Source organism: Passer domesticus, chromosome 1 (genome assembly GCF_036417665.1).
Source record: "Passer domesticus isolate bPasDom1 chromosome 1, bPasDom1.hap1, whole genome shotgun sequence".
In the NCBI taxonomy this organism is placed as follows: domain Eukaryota; kingdom Metazoa; phylum Chordata; class Aves; order Passeriformes; family Passeridae; genus Passer; species Passer domesticus.
Window position 1 is genome coordinate 48,833,987 of NC_087474.1, and position 19,108 is coordinate 48,853,094.

General features: G+C 41.5%; 1 protein-coding gene across 2 annotated transcripts in view; it reads left to right on the forward strand.

Moving 5' to 3' along the window:
- Nucleotides 1-9,651: 9,651 nt before the first annotated feature.
- Nucleotides 9,652-19,108, forward strand: part of EZH2 (enhancer of zeste 2 polycomb repressive complex 2 subunit) — a 50,779-nt gene continuing 41,322 nt past the window's right edge. Inside the window, exon 1 of one of the 2 annotated variants that reach the window (XM_064419375.1) lies at nucleotides 9,652-9,802. The gene's annotated coding sequence lies outside the window, so the exon portion shown is untranslated. Of the gene's footprint in view, nucleotides 9,803-10,579; nucleotides 10,712-19,108 lie in introns of those variants that run through there. The other variant, XM_064419384.1, reaches the window with a different exon arrangement.

Sequence of the window (19,108 nt, forward strand, 5' to 3'; positions counted from 1 at the left end):
CATCATTTGTTTCTTTTGGACTTTATTCCCCTCTCTCTTTCTCTCTCCCATTTTCATTACTATATTATTATTATTATCATCATCACCATCACCACCATTGTTATCAGCTTTATTACAATTCTTTAATTGCTATCGACCATGGGTTCATTTTTTTTTCCAATTCTCCTCCCCATCCCACCAGAGAGGCAGGAGAGAGTGAGGGAGTGGCTGTGTGGTATTTAGCTGCTGGCTGAGGTTAAACCATGACATAACTTCATGAAGCAAATGCTCTTCAGTTAACCTCTGTGATCCGTGGTAGATGTCAAGCCATGGCCTGAACACGACCTTTTGGAGATCTGCAAGAACTACATGCAGACAAGCATTTGCTTGCTCTGTGGTGGAACATTGCCCCTTCTTATCTGAAAAGTTGATGCAGCTGTGGGCACGGTTTCGCACTCCACGTATTTGGCCACCCAAAACAAATATGGCATGATTTAACTCCTACTTATCTTCCAATACTGTATTTCAATATTGCATTCAGATCATCGGATATGGAATGTACTTTGAAAATAATTTAAATGTTTCACAAGTAAATTTCCACTCTAACAATAATATCCCGAGATCTAAAGCCTCCTTTTCTATTGGTACGAAAAGAACTTTATTAACATTCATTAATCCCATCCTTATTTTGAAAATGTGAGAATTAGCACATGCAAATGTAGTTTGCAAAAAACCACAAAGTAAACTAAAGGAAGAATAAATCACATCTGTTCCCTGGACAATCTACTCCTCACACTTCAAGTTCCCAGCAGTTAATCATAAACCGACGAACTAGACTGAAATAACCTATAAACCCTGTTCTTTGAAACAGAGTATATTTCATAGAAATGTTGTTCAGCCTTCTCTATTCAGTAGCACTGTTTGGAATTGTTAGAAGGAGACTCAGAGTCTCAGAAGAACATCAGCCAATTTTCTGCTCTTAATAAAGTGGCTACTAACAGTAGCTTTAGATAGGAATACATGTTTTGATTGAAGAAGTTTTAAAACATTTTAAGCATAAATTTAAAACATAGACTGATACTTCGCTGTTTTTTATAAAACAGGTTTGCCATTTAAAACTTTTTCAGTAATTGAAACCTTTGTTTGTTCCTGAGTTTGATCACTTTTGCCGTGAGACCTGAATGAAATTCTACCCTGGTTTTACCACTGCCTGGATAACTAGGACATACTTATGTGACTTCCATCAGAGCATAAGTCACAAATTTTTACCTTTGGCATTGGGCTTGAGCACATATCAGTGACAATTTTGCTTGCAAAATCAGATATTTTTTTTTTTGGCTAGGAAAATCCAGAAGAATCCTAAAATGTTACTCTCTGTAAAGCTAGCCATGTAGTTTAAGGCATTTAATTCAAGACCAAATACACTTGGAAAATATGGCAGCATATGCAGAACATCAGCATTTTGCTAAATCACTTTGTTTGCCAAATCATGTCCTTCTCTGGAGGACTGCCATGCAAACCTGGAGGATGCAAAAAGCAAAGGATTCGTGCTTTTTAAAGAATGGCAAAATGTTGTCAGATCATAAGATATATGAAAAAATATTGCCAGCTGCTCAGTTTACTGAAACATTCTAAAAGAGTGTAGTGCAGATGAGAGGGCAGAAATTGGCTTAGGATCAGGAAATATCTTGTACTGGAACAATCAGCCAACATGCTGAAAGAAAGAGCCTACAAAAACTGTAGGATTAATTATGTAATATACATATGTTTCCCATAAACTTGACTTTCAAATTCAGAATAATTTACAATAATTAAAAGCATTCTCCAGCTCAGGTCAAGACATCAGAGTTGTTGAAATGCTGGTAGCGACTAATGCTTAATATATTTTCTTTGACCTTTTCTGCTACTGGAATTTACATGTTTTCTTTTTAAATTTTTTTTTTTGAGAAAAATAGAAAGATAAGCAAGTCTTCAGGAAGAACAAAAAAATCATAGGGGAAAAAACCACTAAGTTTTTCAAAATTCTACACCATTTCTTTATATCCCCTCATCATACCTATAATTTGATTGAATTTCAGCATGGTGTTGACTCCTATTCTCTTAACCGCATGCAGCTATTGAATGAAAAGTGACAACAGAACGTAAATTATATATGACATAAGAGAACAAGGTTTTGTTCTCCTTCTGTTTGTACTATTTGAAGGAATAAGCTTTCAGGGTGCCAAAAATTATTGCTAGCCTTGTTAACTACTTTGGAAGCAAAATAGTTGACATAAGGATAGCCAAATCTGTTCTTTTATGAAAGTGTAATAAGACAGAAAATCATTTCATTGTCAGATAATGCTTCAGTTTACACGACACAATTAGATTTGCAATAAACTACAAACAGATTTGATAATGTCACTTACAACAATAATCCTGGAAGAAGCAATAGTGTATCATTCATCTCCCCGACACCAACGAGCTGGAAGCAACCTGCCAGGGAGCAGCTGATTACCCAGTCCAGAGTTACAGGTATGAAACTGAAAACAGACTTTGACAGGCTATAGATCATATTTTTTTAAACTTGTCTCCCAACTACATAACAAGTTTAGCTCTAGTCTACATGCATTAATATTCCAAACACTCGGCTCATTAGTCTAATCAAGGGATGGGAAGACCACACAAATGTATGGATTGTTCAGCAACCCTGACCCGCTCATTCACACACATGTAATAGCCCTGCCATTCACTCGTGCATAGAAATGATCACAAAAGCAAACAATGCTGTGCTCACTCATTCACTTAATTAGTTAGTCACTGTTTCACTCACTTGGTTGACTCAGTCCTTCTTACTTACAGCCTTAGAATCTCATCTCACTTTCCCAGTGAGTAATGCCAATTAAAATTCACTTAAGGCCCACATAGATTGAGAAAATCAGAATTACACCCTCAGTCTGACAGATACTAAACTTCATGAAGCAATCCTTCAATGTGACTTGGCATATTTTAAGATCTTCAGTAGAAATTTAGTGCAGCACAGGCCTTGCCTAGTATTCTTCTTTTCTCAACTTCAACTCTCTTGCTTTGAAAGCAAAAGATCGGTTTCTGCCCTCAGTATTATTTAAGCACTATTGAGAGCAAAATCTGACTTTTAAAATGTAAATTATAGACAAGGTTTCAACACTTATGTAGTTGTCAGCCATCTATCCTTCAAAAAACATTTCCCAGCATCAGTGTGCATAGACACTCAGTTATTTCATAATTTTCTTGGCTAAGGTCCAGTTCCCTTAATTTCTCTTAATTGTATGTTTCATACCCATCATGAAGACTTCAGAGAGGAAAGTGATATGTAACATTTCTAAATTGTTAAACCAATGACCTTTTTTGTTCTATGATACAAGTTGGATACAAATTTAAATTGGTCATTCTTTCCATTAGATATCTGACCAGCATATTCAGCTGACACATAAAATGTAATGTTGTCTGTCAGTCTCATGACCAAGTCTTGCATCACTGCATGACAGAGTTTAATGCACAGGTCTGTCTGTATTTGTACATGCATATAAATCACTGCAATGGTGATCCTTTCATAAAGCATGGTCATAAAGCATGAAAAGCTTATTGTCTTCTGATTCTAGAAATAGATTCTTTTGCCAGGAACAGCTTTCTCAGATCAACAGCAGAGTATACTTGTTTTTTACCATTTTGATCTTTAGAGATGTGTATATTACAAAGAACTGCATATTTGGCAAAAAAAAAAAAGAAATAATTAGAAATAATTGGAAATCCTTATACCTAGGAAGTAAACTCACTGACACAATGTCACAATAGTGAATGGGTCTGGGTAATCCCTTTTCTAAATTTGCACTGATTTTTGGATGTTTTTATTAAGGGCTAAGACTAGAAAAGAAAAAAACTGAGGTACAAATGTGATAGATATTCTGTACTTTGTACATCTCCATAAACTTTTGTGAACATTTTATTTTTATGACTTGTATTAGTTTACTTAATGGTTGGATGAATATCATTACCTTTTTACTTTCACTGTAAAGTTTTCACCATACATCTTCTTATACTTATTTTTGATGATATAACTTACCATTCCTGGCTAGATTTAAGAGTTTATCACATCCACTTTGAAACTATAGGCATTCCTAGTTTTCTCCCACAAAGGCATTCAGTTTTTCATTCAGTTTAATCAAGTCTATGTTGATAAACATTATTTTCATTTTTACATTTATGAATTTACTAACCTTGTATATGTCAGATCTTATGTGTATATACATAACATAATATGTATGTATATACACATAAGATCTGACATTTCAAAACAGGCATGTAGGGTTGCCTTAAGAGCAAATACTATTTTAGATGTCAGTATTGTGTAATTCTAGGACAGAACAGGACAGGACAGTACCTTTACAAAGAAGAAGCTGAAAGTAGACGTGACATAAATATCAAAGAGAAAACGAGGAGGGGTAAATGATTTCACAACTGCATTTGCTTTTGCAAACAGGCTGACTTATCACTACATGTATGTTTCACGTGGCTGTTGGAAGAAGTACATTCTGCAGCCAAACATGAAGATTTGATTCTAGTCAGTGAACTCAGTCCATCTGCCAGGGTAATTTAGCCACCGCCTCTGGAGAACTCTGACATATCAGAAACACAATATTCAAATAGAGCTCAGGCTTTTAATCTCAGATTTGGCCTGATGGGAAACCATCATCCATCAACACTTATTGAATACCCACTCGAACCTTTAAATTTGCAGCAAAATTCTCCCCTGTGAGTGGCACACTCAGCAGTATCATACAGCTACACTGCCAAAACCACCTGGAAATGGGGCCAGGGCTTTGCAATTTAAGTTCTCAGGCATATGTCTTCATGGCAATTTTGTGATATTATACCATTTAGACCTTTAAGTAGTTTGAATATAAGAGTAAATGAAGGTCAGGGAAGGAATAAAAAGAAAAGGAAAATGCAAGCAGAAAAGGAAGAGAAAGTATTTTTCTCACACAGTTTAAGCAGCTCCCGTGACCACAAAATAATCAGAAGTAGATTATTTGAGGTGAAAGAATTTCCTACAGTCTTAAAAACAAGTTCATTTCCAGTTGAAGGCAGGGGAAGTCAATTAACCCCTTTCACAAATTGAAATGGATGATCACATGCAATAAGCTTTATCTCTGCGTGTTAAAAAAGTTAACTGAAATAATTTTGCTGCTTAAGTTGTTGCATAAAAACAACAATGAAGCTTTCCTTTCAGCAACATTTCTCTTTAGCCAAAAGGATACTATTCTGCATTTAATATAGAACCATAGTTTGTGTCAGCTGTTTGCATCACTCTTGCTCCTATCTTTATTTGTCTTGCATCCTCTGTAAAACCTTGAACACAGTATGACAGAGCTGAGGTGGCACAGCATAGTGAAAACACTTATACCCAGTAAAAAAATGTATTACATACCTTTATCACGACACATAAGGCAAACACTCAGTGAAAGAAGAGGTAGCTTTCTGTTACTTGGGAATGTGTGTGAGGTGTGTGTGTGCCACTGATGCATTTGCAGAGCTAGGAACCAGCTGCGTGAGTTACTATTCACAGCATCAGATGCAGGCAGCCCATAAAGGGCACAGAAATCTGTGCGTTTTCCTGTAATACTGCTGCATCAAACCCTGGCTATGTTTGGCAAGGTACTCCCTGTTAGACCTTTTTTTCCTGTGCATGCAGTCTGTTTAATTGTCATTGTTAGACAATATGCCCACACTTGCCACTGAACATATTTGGCACTGAGAACCTCTCCTTTGGTTGGGTGAGTTTCCAGGTACTGGCTCTTGCGAAAAGTGCATCAAGAGAATTGGCAGGCACTCCTTCAGTTGCACAGGAGGCAAAGAGTCCACAGCAGGAGTAACCTCTGCTAGCAGGGACCCTTAGAGCAAGGCGTGGTGCTTCTTTCAGGGGCACACCTTTGGCTGTGGGTCTGTGCTGCTGTCCTTTCCAAGCCCCAGGCCACAGCACCCTGCTTTTGAGTGTGAGGAAGCCAGCAAGGACAATGAAGGACCCCCAAGCACCACTGCTGAGACATGCCCAGTCTGACAGACACTGTTGTATACGTTATATCTTGAAATGACTCGTCTCCTCCTCCTTTAGCCTAATAAGCACCATACCCACAGTCATGCTGGCCTATTTTCTGATTATTAAATTCAATTCTGCAGAGAAGCATATGGCAAATGGGGAAAAAAAAGAGGTCAGAAAGGATGTGCAAAACTGTTCATGAGGTTGCATTTCTTTCAGGGAAATTGGTCCATAAGTATCAGTAAGATATTAATGTAAAACATTTTAAAACATAGCTGATCTCCAAGTGGCTAGTTACAAAACATAGTCATTAATTGCTTGTTAAAAGTTAATACAAACTCCCTGCTTTTTTATAACAATGTTACAAGAGGCCAATACTTCAAAAAGGCCTCTGATATGCCTTTTTATGATATGCCACTTTATATGCTGATTTCTGTGTAATCATTGCTGTGCTAAATGCTATTACAGATTTAGACTCCACTTACTTTAGATTTTAGATTGTACTTACATTTCCATGTATGTAAACATTTTGTAAAATCTCATCAAATTCACATGGACCAAAATGCAGAATTTCAGACACACAGCAAGGTGAGGTCTCTGGAAAAGTACAGGGTTAGGAAAACACAAAGAAACAAAGATCATGCTCCTAAACGTTCTGCTGGATGAAACACTACTGGCAGTGCTACCGGCTTTGATTGTAGGGGTAGGTGTAACCAGGACAGGGTATGCATCCTCTTTCCCTCCCCTCCAGCGAGCAAGGGAGCTCAAACGCGAGCAGGCTGAGCCTCTCGGGGCTGTGTGACCGATCGGCGGAGCCACCAGCCCGCGCCACGGAGGAGAGGCAGCGCAAAGCCGCACACAGCTTTGTTACGCTGCCATTCCGGAGCACAAAGGAAAGCGACGCTGCCATCAGCAAGTCACCAGCTTATCTACAAGAATTACAGATGCAGCTACCGGTGTGTCTGCTCCGAGCTGCCGGGGCTGGGGGCAGCCTTGCTGTGACTCTCCTGAAAATAAAACCGGGAGGGCAAGGGGAAAGCTGGCCAACATCTCTCGTTATTCCAGGCCAAGGTAGCTCCCAGACAGGTCTGGCTTGGTTCCCCCAGCCTGATGGAAAAAAATACCATATGATTCTGACTACAAGGAAATCTTAGGACAATAGTGCATAAAGAATAACCCTATGCTTTGGAAATACCACCTTACTTGAGATATTAAAAATATCTAAAATAAACCACTTAACTGTTAATTTTGCTTTGTAGCAAAATTTTGTTCATACTTTCTTTTTCCTGGACTTAAATGTCACTCTTTAAAGAGTGAAAAGAGGCACATAAGTATTCCCCTCCAGAAGCAATCATAGTTAGGAGCATCCTCTGATGCTGTCAAACAGTTATTTTTATGTGTAATTGATGCTGGTGATCTAGCACTGACAAATCCTTATTCTATTATTTTAGTCATACATACAATATGAATACATTCATTTGTTGGGAACACAGAAAAAGCTCTTCTACAGTGTGCTAGCCATAAAAAAAGGGCAAATGCTTTCAACAGTTCCAGAAGAGTCTAAAACGGATACTTTTTTTCTTTAGCCTGATTTTATTTCATTGTCCTGTAACACATGCATATTTCTTCAATGTTATCCACTTTTCTCAAAAGTACTGTTCCATTCTGCTGCCAGAATTCACTCCTTTGAGAAGCACTCCTCAAAATACCGGGTTTTGTAATTCTTTCAAAAACTGTTACACTATTTTTGCCTAAAGATCCAATCTGAGTGTCTCTGCATAACACAGATCCGTGTTCAAATAGTTGCTCTTCAATCACAGAAATACAGAAGAAACAGAAAACTACTTTTGGTGGTTTACTCTGTGAAAACAGAAAGTCTGTAGGGAGCTCGTTGCAACATTAAACTCCTGTGTAGAGAATCAAACTGTTACTAAAATTCTCCAGGATGTTTGAGGCAGCCTGAACTATGGATCAGGAAATCAGCACCTCTTGGAGTTTCTCGACAGAAGTTCATCTCTTTAACAGCCTGGAATGGAACCTTGGTGGAGAGGTTGTTTTGTACAGTGCAAAGGAGGAAGAGTAACTCAGTTCAAAACATGCACGTTTTCTAGTAAGCATCAGTTTCAGGTATAGCAGATGAATAATCTTCTGTGCAAGAGAGGAAAAGGATGTGATCGGGGCTGAGGTTTAGTTCACAGGGGAGGTTCTGTAATGCAGATCTTTCTACCTTGTGGCTGAGTGTACCTGTTACATTGAGTTACCTCACCCTTATCTAGCAATTGTTATTTTCCTTGTTGACCAAAACCAGATCTCATGAAGTGCAACTTCAAAATAAATTACAAAACCTAAATTGTGAAGGGACTGGGTAGCCATTTTGGTGGTGGCAGCCATCTTGGGGCAGAATAGATTCAAAATAGCTGAATTTCCAGAAATGACTAATATTTTTCAGATGTAATATTTTAACGATAATCTTGACAATTGTCAGCTACTCCATTAGAATTAGAGGAAGGTTATAGCTATCTACCACAATATGACATGTAACTGTAAGAGGAAATAATTTCTGCAGCATGTTTTTTGCTCATAACTCATGAAATCCCAGAGATTTAAAAAAACCAAAAAAAACCCCCCACTACTATTAGAAACCCCTTTTCAAGGCTATGAGGTAAATCAAGAACATACAGTGTAGGAATGCCAACACCCGAGACCTCACTCCAAGTTTAATACACAATGAAGTCCGGAAATTTTAAGTGCTTTCACATAGAAACAGACTATAAAAACACACAAGTACATTGCCTTTAAGTAGAAGAACACCAAGCCTCACTTGGCACATAAGCCAACTGTGCATTTGTAATTTATTTCCCAGCAAGAGATTTTTATCACTTAGGACCTCATTACAGTGGCCACTGCTCATTTCTTGAACTTTGACCCTGAAGAAGCACTAAGGTAGCACTAGGAAGCGGGAAGCTGATATTTGGTGAGGAAGGATGACAGAAACAAGGATGTCGATTGCTCCAGTGCACATCGGAAGTGGCACTCGATGTGGGACACATGGGAAAGGGATCTGGTGACAAGGGAGGTGGAGAGTATCATTAGAAAACTTATCTTGGCAATTTTATTTTTCCCTGCTGAAGCCGAGTAAAGGCTGGAGCGACCAGAGAGCAGCAGAATAAAGGCGTGCGAACCCTCAAGGTTTAAACACAACCTCGGCAACAAGATTGATGAGCACGGCTCGTGTATTAGAAACGAGGGAAAACGACAGCAACCTTAGAGGGCTGGAGACAGCACGTAGCGAGCAACAGGATGCGAGCCTGACGCGGAGCGAGCACTTTGCTGCTGCTGCGATTTATGACATCCCCCCACGACAGGGGGAAACCGCGCGGGATGCGGAGCGGCGAGGGAGAGGAAGCCGCCGGTGCGCTGCAGTGAATGAAGGAGGGCTGGCGGCGGTAAACTTTGGGCCAGCAAAGGTCAGAGAGGCAGCGAAGTGACTCAGCCGGCCGAGACATCCGCCGGGGAGCCGCGGGGCTGCCCGGCGGGCGTGGGCTGTCCCCAGCCTCCAGGGCTGATACATCCTCCTTTTCTTCTCTACGTGTCACTTCTGTGAGCCACGCAAGCCCACGGCGTGATTTGGCAGCGTGGGCGCGTTTGTGATTTATTTCCTCCGTGAGAGACTTTCCTTAGTCAGAACCCCCTCACAGCGGCCGCTGCTCATTTCTGGCCCTGAAGATGCGCTGAGGGAGCCACAGGGAAGACGAGAGGTGATACTTGGTAAGGAAGGATGACGGGACTCGTGGCAGTAAGGGTACGGCTCCAGTGTATCTCGGAAGTGGCACTCGATGGGACACACGGAAAGGGATGCGGTCCCAAGGGAAGGGCTAAGTACCCGCCGGGAAAACTTATCTTGGCAATTCCATTTTTCCCTGCTGAAGGCGGAGAAGGGCTGGAGTGACCTCCAGCGGCCGAGCTCCCGCTCCTGCCGGGGGAGCAGCAGGCGGAGCGGCGGCGGGGCCGGAGGGCCCGCTCCGGACCTTCCCGCCCCCGGGACCGTTACGGCCGTTACGCCTCTCCCGCTCTCGCACCGATTCAAACTCGGCAGCAGCGGCGCCGAGCGGGAGCGGGAGCGCGGCCCCTCCCGGTGCCCGCCAATCCTCTCGCCTGCCTCCCTCCCTCCCCTTTCCCCTCCCTCTCCCCCTTCCCCACGTGAGGCGGCCCCAGAGTTTCCAGCCTCCCCGGCGCGGCGCGGCCCCGGGCCCGGCCCCGCCGCGCGGCGCGGGGAGGGGGGGGGGCGGGCGCGCGGGGGGCGGGGGGCGGCGGGGGCGGGGGGGAGCGCGAGCCCCCCGTCCCCCCGCGCGGGCAGCGCGAGAACAAAGAGTTCTCCCCACCCCTCCCTGCCCCCCCCGCACGTGGGGAGCGAGGCCGCGCCCCTCGCCCCGCCCCCCGCCGCGCCCGATTGGCCCGGCGGGGCCCCGGCCGCGTCCGTCCGTCCAATGGGGGCGGCGCTCGGCGCTCGCCAATGAGCGCGATGGCGATTGGGCCGGCGTGTTTGGCGCTCGGTCCGGGAGGGTGAATCCGGCAGCCGGAGGCGGAGGGAGGCAGAGCGGGAGCGCCGAGCGGAGCTGGCGGCGGCACCGGCGGGAGCGGCGGCGGCGGCGCGGAGCCGGGGCGGCGGGGGGGCGGGTGAGTGAGTGAGCGGGCGGGCGAGCGACACCTCGCGGGCTCGAGGCGGCGGCGGCGGCGCCGGGAGCGGCTATTTATACCCGGGTCCTTTGTCATGGGGGAGGGGAGGAGAGGAGGGGAGGGGGCGGCAGGGAGGGAGGAAGGGAGGGGAGGATGGGGGCGGCGGCGGCGGCTCCCGGGCAGCAGCCGCGTCCCCTTCCCGCGGGGCGCCGGCGGGCAGACACGCGGGCTCCCGGCCGGTGACAGCTGGAGGGGGGAGACATGGAGTCTGGAGTGCCCTTTGTCTAAGTTGGCTCCGTCCAGCCCGGCCGGCGGCTGCGATCCCCGCCCGGCGGGGCGCAGACCCGGGCTGGGGGCGAGCTCGCCGTCACTCCTCCGAAGGGCGGGGGGCGGCGGGAGGGGGAACGGGGCGCGGAGCCGGCGATTGCCTTCCCCTCGTCTCCGCTCCAGCCGGCGGCACGCGGCGGCGGCTCCGGCGCGGGCAGAGGGAGGTGTGCGTGTGTGTTATGTGTGTGTGTTATATGTGTGTGCGTGTGTGTTATGTGTGTGTGTGCGTGCTTGTGTGTGTACGTGTGTGTGAGCCCGGCGCACGGCGGGCCGGGGAAATCCGTGTGCCCGCCGTGGGCAGCGCGGCGCGCGGCTCGTCCCTCTCCTCCCGGGAGGCCGGGACAGGTCCGCCCGGGCTCCCGGAAGCCGGGGCCGGCCGGGCGGGGAGGCTGAGCGCGCCCCGGGCCGCGGGACGGCGGGGCTGGGCTGGGCTGGGGGCTCCGGGCTCAGGGAGGGAGCTCAGCAGGGGCCAGGGGGGAGCTCAGTCTGGCGGCCGCTCCGGCCAACTTCCTAATGGTGGAGAACGCCGTGCGGTCCCGATCTTCCAGAGCGCCGCAAGAAAGTTCATAAATAGCTGAAAATTCGGGAGTTTTGGGTCTCATGTCGCCAAACACGGCGATACGGAGCACTGTTTAAAGCTAGCGTGTCTGGGGAGGTGCGAAGGAGAGTACCGGGCTGAGCCGTCTGTGAGCAACAAATGTGTGGTTGGATAAAGAAATCGGTGTCTTGTGGCATCACGCACATGTATTTAACATTACCAGGTCTTCGTGGTGATTCCGAGATTGTTATTCATACATGAAAGAAAAGCAGTGCGTGCACAAATGTGTGGCAGGAGTGGGACAAAAAACTTGTATGTTACTCGAGATACTTATTTGTAACTTACAAAGCACCATACTGATTTTATTGGAGCAAGAGAAAAGTTTTTCGTTTTTAAAGCTGGAAGTTCAGATTCTTGTTCTCTCTGATGAGAAGCATTTAACAGTTTGGAAAAGGTGATTTAGTTCTAGCAGGATAGGTTTGTCTTTGCTTAAGTCCAGCAACTCTAGTTTCAGCTATTGTGAGTTTGGTTCTTACTAATACAGATTTCAACGAAGAGTTTTTACCAGCACATTTAGTGTAATCTTCACATCTAAGTGGGGATTTTTCTCAAAGATGGGTTAATATTTTTTTAGGGGTTGGCACATTCAGATTCTTTATGCAATTTATAAAAAATTAAAGGTCATTCTTTGTTTGTCCCCAATGTCCATATCAAATAGAGAGTCCGAGGAATGTTTATTTGTGGTAACAATAAAGCATCTGCAGAAAGGTGGGTATTACTTGTACATAGTGTACTATAGCTAGTCTCACTAGTGATTATTAAAATGTGCATATTTGAAAGCTGCTAAGTCTTTCAGAAAACACACTTCCAGTATTTTAGGAGATACGACTCAGAAGTTTTCTGTGATATGTTGAATGTTTTTAAGAGCTAGTACTTTACAAAGTACTGGATAAAAAAGTCACATTTCTTGTTCTGGAGTTTCCTTTACAAGAAAAAAAAAGGAAAAATATTTTTTTCCTTCCTCCGCCTCCATGAGAAATGAAAGTAACAATTAAAGTTAAACAACCTGTGCAGAAATCTGTGACAGTATAATGTTCCATGAGATGCCAACTGCTATTTTTGTCTGGAACTTTGGAAGGATTCAAGATTTTAATTTAGGAGGAAAATTGGGAAAAACTTTCGGGTTCTTTCATAGATTTTTTTTTTTAATATGTAATTTCACCTTGAAAAGTGGCAGACACTGGAAATCTACACCTTCAAATAGTCATAAAATGTCACTGCTCAGTTTAAAATGAGCTGAAGTGGTGGTGTGTAAGTTTAGGCCAGAGACTTGAAATTCAAGCTCAACTTTTTCCCCCCCTGCTGTGTTTTTTTCCTTTCTTGCTAAAACTGCTAACAAGCTGAAATATGGCGATTTCTTTGAAGACATGCTTTCAAATTGGTTTTTGTTTGTTCTGTAACATTGCAACCATCATAGGTGAAATGTAAATATTCCTGTGCTACTTCTTACCTGCAAAGAAACTTTGGCTTGGGGAGAAGGGAATTTTTGTAGTGTATTAATTGAATGCAGGAGCTGTATTAGACAGAGAGAGTGCAAGTCCCTTTCTGTAAAGAAGCTTATGTCAGAATAAGCTACATCTAGAATCCAGTGCAGGCCAACGGTGCTCCCAGGAAAGTTGGTGCGCTCTAAAATTCCTCTTGCAATTAGTCAAAAGAAGTGTTCTGTCACCATTCATGAGACAGTTCGGCTTCTGTAGCTGTATAGATCACGGATGAATTTTAGTAAGTTCACAGCTGTAATGGTGAAACTGAATAACAATTTGAGATGATGGTTCTATATTCATGTGATTGAACAGTGAGAGTTTTTTTTAAAAATGGCTGCAATACTGACAGAAGGCACATTTAATAAATGTCTGCTTTATGTTGTGCTTGAGCAAAAGTGCTGTGGAAAAACTTTCGTGTTGGCTGTAATCTGGAAGTTCTGTAATTCTACTTTTAAGACTTACAGATGGATCTTAGCTGACTTGAGGAAAAGTACCTGTGAAACTTTAGGGGGAATAACATTTTCCTCAGCAGGGATGCTGAAAATCTCAGGAACAGAACCAGAACCTGGCCTTTGCTAAGCAAGGAAGTTCACTGAGCCGATAAAGGCCTTTTGGCAGTATTACTTATCCAAGCAAAATTCACTTTACCAGATTTTTTAAAGAGTGAAGGAAACGGGCTGCATACTCTAAATACAATTCTTAATGATTTGATGGAGGCGTTTGCATAACACTTACATTAACAAACAAGACCACTGTTAACAGAAGCTGTAGGACAGTAACAGGAGGTTTATTTTAATGTTGAAGTTTCTTCCAGCCTTCTGTTCCTTCCGTCAGCGAGGTCCATGGAGAGCTGTGCGGGGCCTGCTGAAGTGGTGTCTGATTGAAGACAGCATCTGTAAATGTATCTATCTATAAATGTATCTACACATTTAACACCTAAGTGTATGACTTGTACAACTGTTCTGGAGTGGCTAGGTCAGTCTTTAAATGGATGAGTTACTCCTGTACTGACATAGATTAAGGAATAATTTTAGTTAAAGTAGCTATGTCTGCTAGGAGAACAGTGAGGCAAACTAAAATCTTGTATAAAATGTACCCAAACCAGCAAAACCTAGTGAAAATTGTATGCAGAAGAGAGAGGTGTGCTTCACAGGGGAATGGTGACAACACTTGTTACAAGTTAGTCAAATGCTCAGGTTTATTTTTTAGCTGAGTATATGCCCAAGGGTTTTGTCGAGCTAAAGATTAAAAGGAAAACAATGTACAGAATTACTAAGCAGGTATTCTGTCTGTTCTCATAGAGATCAGTTAAAGACTTCGGGATGATAGTGTGTAGGTCTATTTATGGATGAGGTGAAACTAAAAATAAAATTTATTGAGGGACGGTTCTATTGCGCTCCAAGCAAGAAACAGGGAACTTTTCTAAAACATGCTGCTTCCTGTAACTGATAGTAATAGGCAGTTTGATTATATGCCTTGATTTCCACTAAGATAGGTCAGACTGTAGACTTGGTTCTGAATTAAGAGGTAAAGTAACACTACTAAACTTGAGTAGAGACAACTATTAAGAAGAATGAAAGGTGTAATTTGCATATGAAATAGACAAATTAAGCTTTCTTAAAAATACTTAAAAAGAAAGGAATTATAAAATATATAATAATTATTTAGCCACAGGTTTGTAAATGGATTGTAATTTAAAAATACGGTGAGAGAAGAGAATGTCTATTAATGTTATTGCTGTGTCCACAAAAAAAACCCACCAAATAAATGGCACTCACCCCCAAATTTGTGTGGATCACACTCTTATATAAGAAAGCTTTTGGCTGCCTGGCTGAAGCTTGGACATAGGATTTTTCATTTATTGTGCCTGTTTGTAAAAACTGCTGTTGACTTGGAATGATTTATAATGCATTCTCTGCTTCCTATCTAGTGGTAAAATCAGTAGTACTCTTAAAGTAAGAAGGCCATTTGGACATTTAGATACATACTGTGCGTGATCTGAATGCTGTGGATAAAAATAACGTTGTAATGATGTGAGTGGATCAGCACAGTGTTGTCATTTGCTTGAAAATGTGATGTAGTACTTCCAAAGCTTCTAATTGGGATATATAAGATTTCATTAGCAAATGAGGTAAAACTGGTGTCTTACTGTGTGCAAATATAGACTTCCTTGATACACAATTACAGAATACTCCAGAATTTGCTATTAGTTTGCTTTTTTTGTATATACATATGGTGCCTGCTTGAATAACATTGTATGTGTAATTATGCTGGCAAGGTAGTACAAATTGCAGTTCACATCCTAGGGTTTTTTGGATATGAACTGAAAATAAATCTTTACAGGAGGGTATGATTTCTTTATATTTTTAAATTGTTTTTTGATCTAGAACCAGGCCTATTTCCCTTGTCAGTTATTTGTTGTATCTGGCTCCTTTCCATTCTGCCTTTTACATGGTTAGTTCAGTTTTTCCTGCCATGCATTCTCTATTCACAGCCTGCATGTTCGGTTTAAATCCCAAAGCCATCAGATGTAATTTAAAGAAACAAAGTATTTGAAAGGAAGGAAACTCAAATCTTATAACTCATATATAATTTTAATTTTTTTAAATGTGTGCTGGTTTCCTTTACATGTTTCTTAGCATGAGTGGATCTGGCAAGCTTTATATTTTTAGTGTGTAGTCTGATTTTGTTTTTGCTAATAAGAAAAAAATTCTAGAGCTGGAATTCGTTTTGCTGCTTCTGTAAGAAGACATATGGATGTGTGTTATAGATACTTGATTTACCCGTGGAACTGTACCATGGCAAGTGAATTAAAGTCGGTATTATTGTCTCTTTTTTAATGTTAGCGTATATAACCAGGACAGTGTAAATTCTGTCCTTTGTGATAACTTCTTCCTGTTGTGTGTCCACTAGTTTATGCCATGTTTCTAGTGAGTATTTATTGCCAATGTGTTTAGTGCAAAGCTAAATACAGTAATTATTGGAAGAAGAGATCGACATATGTTGTTTTAGTCTTAACATAGTTTAACCATTCATGGTGGTTAAACTGTGTTAAGAATAAAACAACGTATGTACATGGTTGCTTTGAAGCAGGGGGACATAAGGTCCCAAGACCTTATTTAGTATTTGCAGTTCTCTTCCACAGCCAAAGGGAGATGTTTTCTTTTTCACTGGAGGGTGGTGGAGTTTTTGGGGGTTGCATGTTGGTTTTTTTTTTTTCCAAGATAAACTGTTTGTAATTAGTTTTCTATATTAAGTCAAGCTTCTGGAAAAGTAGTATATGTGTTTATTTTCCTTTTTAAGCAACATCTAGTATAATTTGCAGGTAGATTTATTGCTGTATATCTTACAGAATAAGGATGATGTACATTAGACCCAGTTATTTTGCGAAATTTTAAATGATTGGTTTTTCAAGTAACTTTTATGGTTACTTTCATCATTTGAAGCTCATTTTGGAATTATTCAGGCAAATGGCAAATGCTAGTTCAGCTTCAATTTGCCAGACTGCTCTACAGTAAATTCTGCATACGTGGAAGTGTAATGTCTTTCAAAGTTAAGCTTTTAGGCTATTTGCCTAAGCAGGGAAGGAGTATGGAATAACTATTGAATCTGAATTGTTGTACACCAGGGTTTTTTTTTCCTGTGTGGAATGTGTGTTGCTTTTGCAAGTATGGGTTGAACAGAAAGACCTGTGGCTATTTTAGTTTTTAGAGTATAAAAGGTGTGTCCACAAAACAAGTTCAGGTGGAATAGACTATGCTCTTCAAATTCTTATCATAAATTATTTTTCTTGTGGAGACATGTCTGAAGTGTTTCTAGCAAGTGTTACTTTTTCTGCCAGATTTATCCAGGATATCAAAAAGCTAAATTTTTAAGTGATGAAGGTGTTAGGCAACAGAGGTTAATTGGAATGTGTGTGGGAGTCATCTAACTCCTCTGGGTGTCTGTGAATGAGTGTGAAAAGAGAAATTCTGGAGGTATGCATTTGAGCAGCTCAAAGGTGACACTCAAGTTTTATGCATCAAACTCTTTCTCCTGACAAATAGCCAGGCTTGGTTTGCTGTAAGGAACGTGGGATGGTTTTAATTGTGACTTGTAAAAAAATGTGATCAAATTTGGGCTTGAAACTTTTTGTTGCTGCGGTGCTGCTTGGAGTTTTAAAATATTTTATTTGTTTTTTGAGCCAAATAATCTTACTCATCCATGCAAATGTTAGAAGTGTTTATAGATGCAGATATCCAAGTGAAAAGCAAATAGTTGCATTACCTGGTGCATGGTGTACAGCTCACATTGCCCAAAGTGAAGTGACATGTCAGTCAGTTTCAGTTACTGCCAATTTGGTTCAGTCTTTAATATAAAATATTTGGTTATGGTCTCCCTGTTCTCCCTTTCCCCGCCCCCCACCCAAATGGACAAGTAGTTGAACTTCTTGTTTTTATTTCCAAACCGGTATTTTTCTGAAAGTATCATGTTGAAATATACTGGAAGAAAGTGGTAATGTAGGGAATTCAGGAGTTTTTTTCTTTTAAATGGGTTACTCTTAGTCCTTAAGTGGTATTCAGTAATGATTTAATGTCTGTTTTTGCTTCTCTAAATCCTGAAGTGGGGACACAGAAGGATTTTTTGAAGGGAAGAATAGCTTTGATAGTTGCAGGCTTGCTTATGCAGATAGAATGCTCCAGTATGGATTTATCTTTTTCTTTTAAGGACTGTCTGAACACAAATTATGTTCTGTTACTTTTTGTATTCTACTGTTGAATTGTTTAAGGAAATGTATTGAAAAACTAATTATTTTTATTGAAATCTTGTTTTCTTATAAACAGACATAACATTTTTTTCTCTACTGAAGAGAATGAAACTGAGAAGCATCCATACCAGTGTTTCTTGAAGAGTAAATGTTCTAAATGAAGAACTCCCACAAAGCGAGATAATGTCAAAATAAATCCAAAGGCACTGTGCTCTTAGGGGAAAAAAAAAGTCATCAAATTGATGCTCTCCTTCCCTGTCTCATAGAAAATCTGAAATAAGCTTGATTTTTAGACTGGTGCTGTTGTGGGATCTTGCTCAGATCAACCTATAGTTAGTTACAAAAACTTTTAAAATGGTTGGGGGGTTTTCTCATGATCGGGTGAGTTCTTGTGGGTTTTCTTAATGCTGTTATTTAAATTTCTGAAGCAGATTGCTTAAGATTATTTTAGATGTTAAGGATCACGAATTTGATTATTTTCTGAAATGCTTCTGGAAGATCAAGAGTTACTTGTAAACTCTGAGCAGCAAAGTTTTTAACATGCTGGCAGATAGAGTAAGGGGTGTTGAATACTGGCAGTTGCTTTGCTTTGCTAGTTTTCTAATGCAGAAAAATAGAATATTCTCATTTAAAAAGAGCAAGAAGATAAATTAAGATTTCTTATATTTTTCCAGGAAGCAAAAGGGAGTGAAGGACCATATCTTTCTATTTAATATCCAAGAGCTTCTTGACACTTCATTCTTTCCTTTCTTTCTTCCTTGTCTGCGGGAGTTTTTAGTATCTGCCTGGTCAGTATATAACAATGGTAGAAACTCCTGAGAAAGATTTTAATGCAACATAGTGTTAAACCATGTATGTGAATGAACTGTTAGGGGAGAAAGCAAGAAACAAAATGCTGTAGGAGGTGAACTAATATTTATAATTTAAAAAAATCAGATGGGGAGCATGATTGAAGAAAATGTGAGTTCTGTGAGCCCTTGAGCTGACATATTTCCCTCCTGTCTTGTGTGTCAGGAAAACTGAACTACTCTGACTTACTAAATGAGGAGAGCATTTAAAAAAAAATAAGTGGTATGAACTGAGCACATCCAGAAACTGATCTGCAGATGTAGGCACTTAGTACTGTCACAAGGAGTTGAAAATTGGAAGGCTTAAGGCCGTGGCTCAGTGTCTTTAGGTGGGGCCAGAATGACTGGATGCTCACTTTCTTCAGTCGAAAGCAGCAAGATATTTTCAGTCAG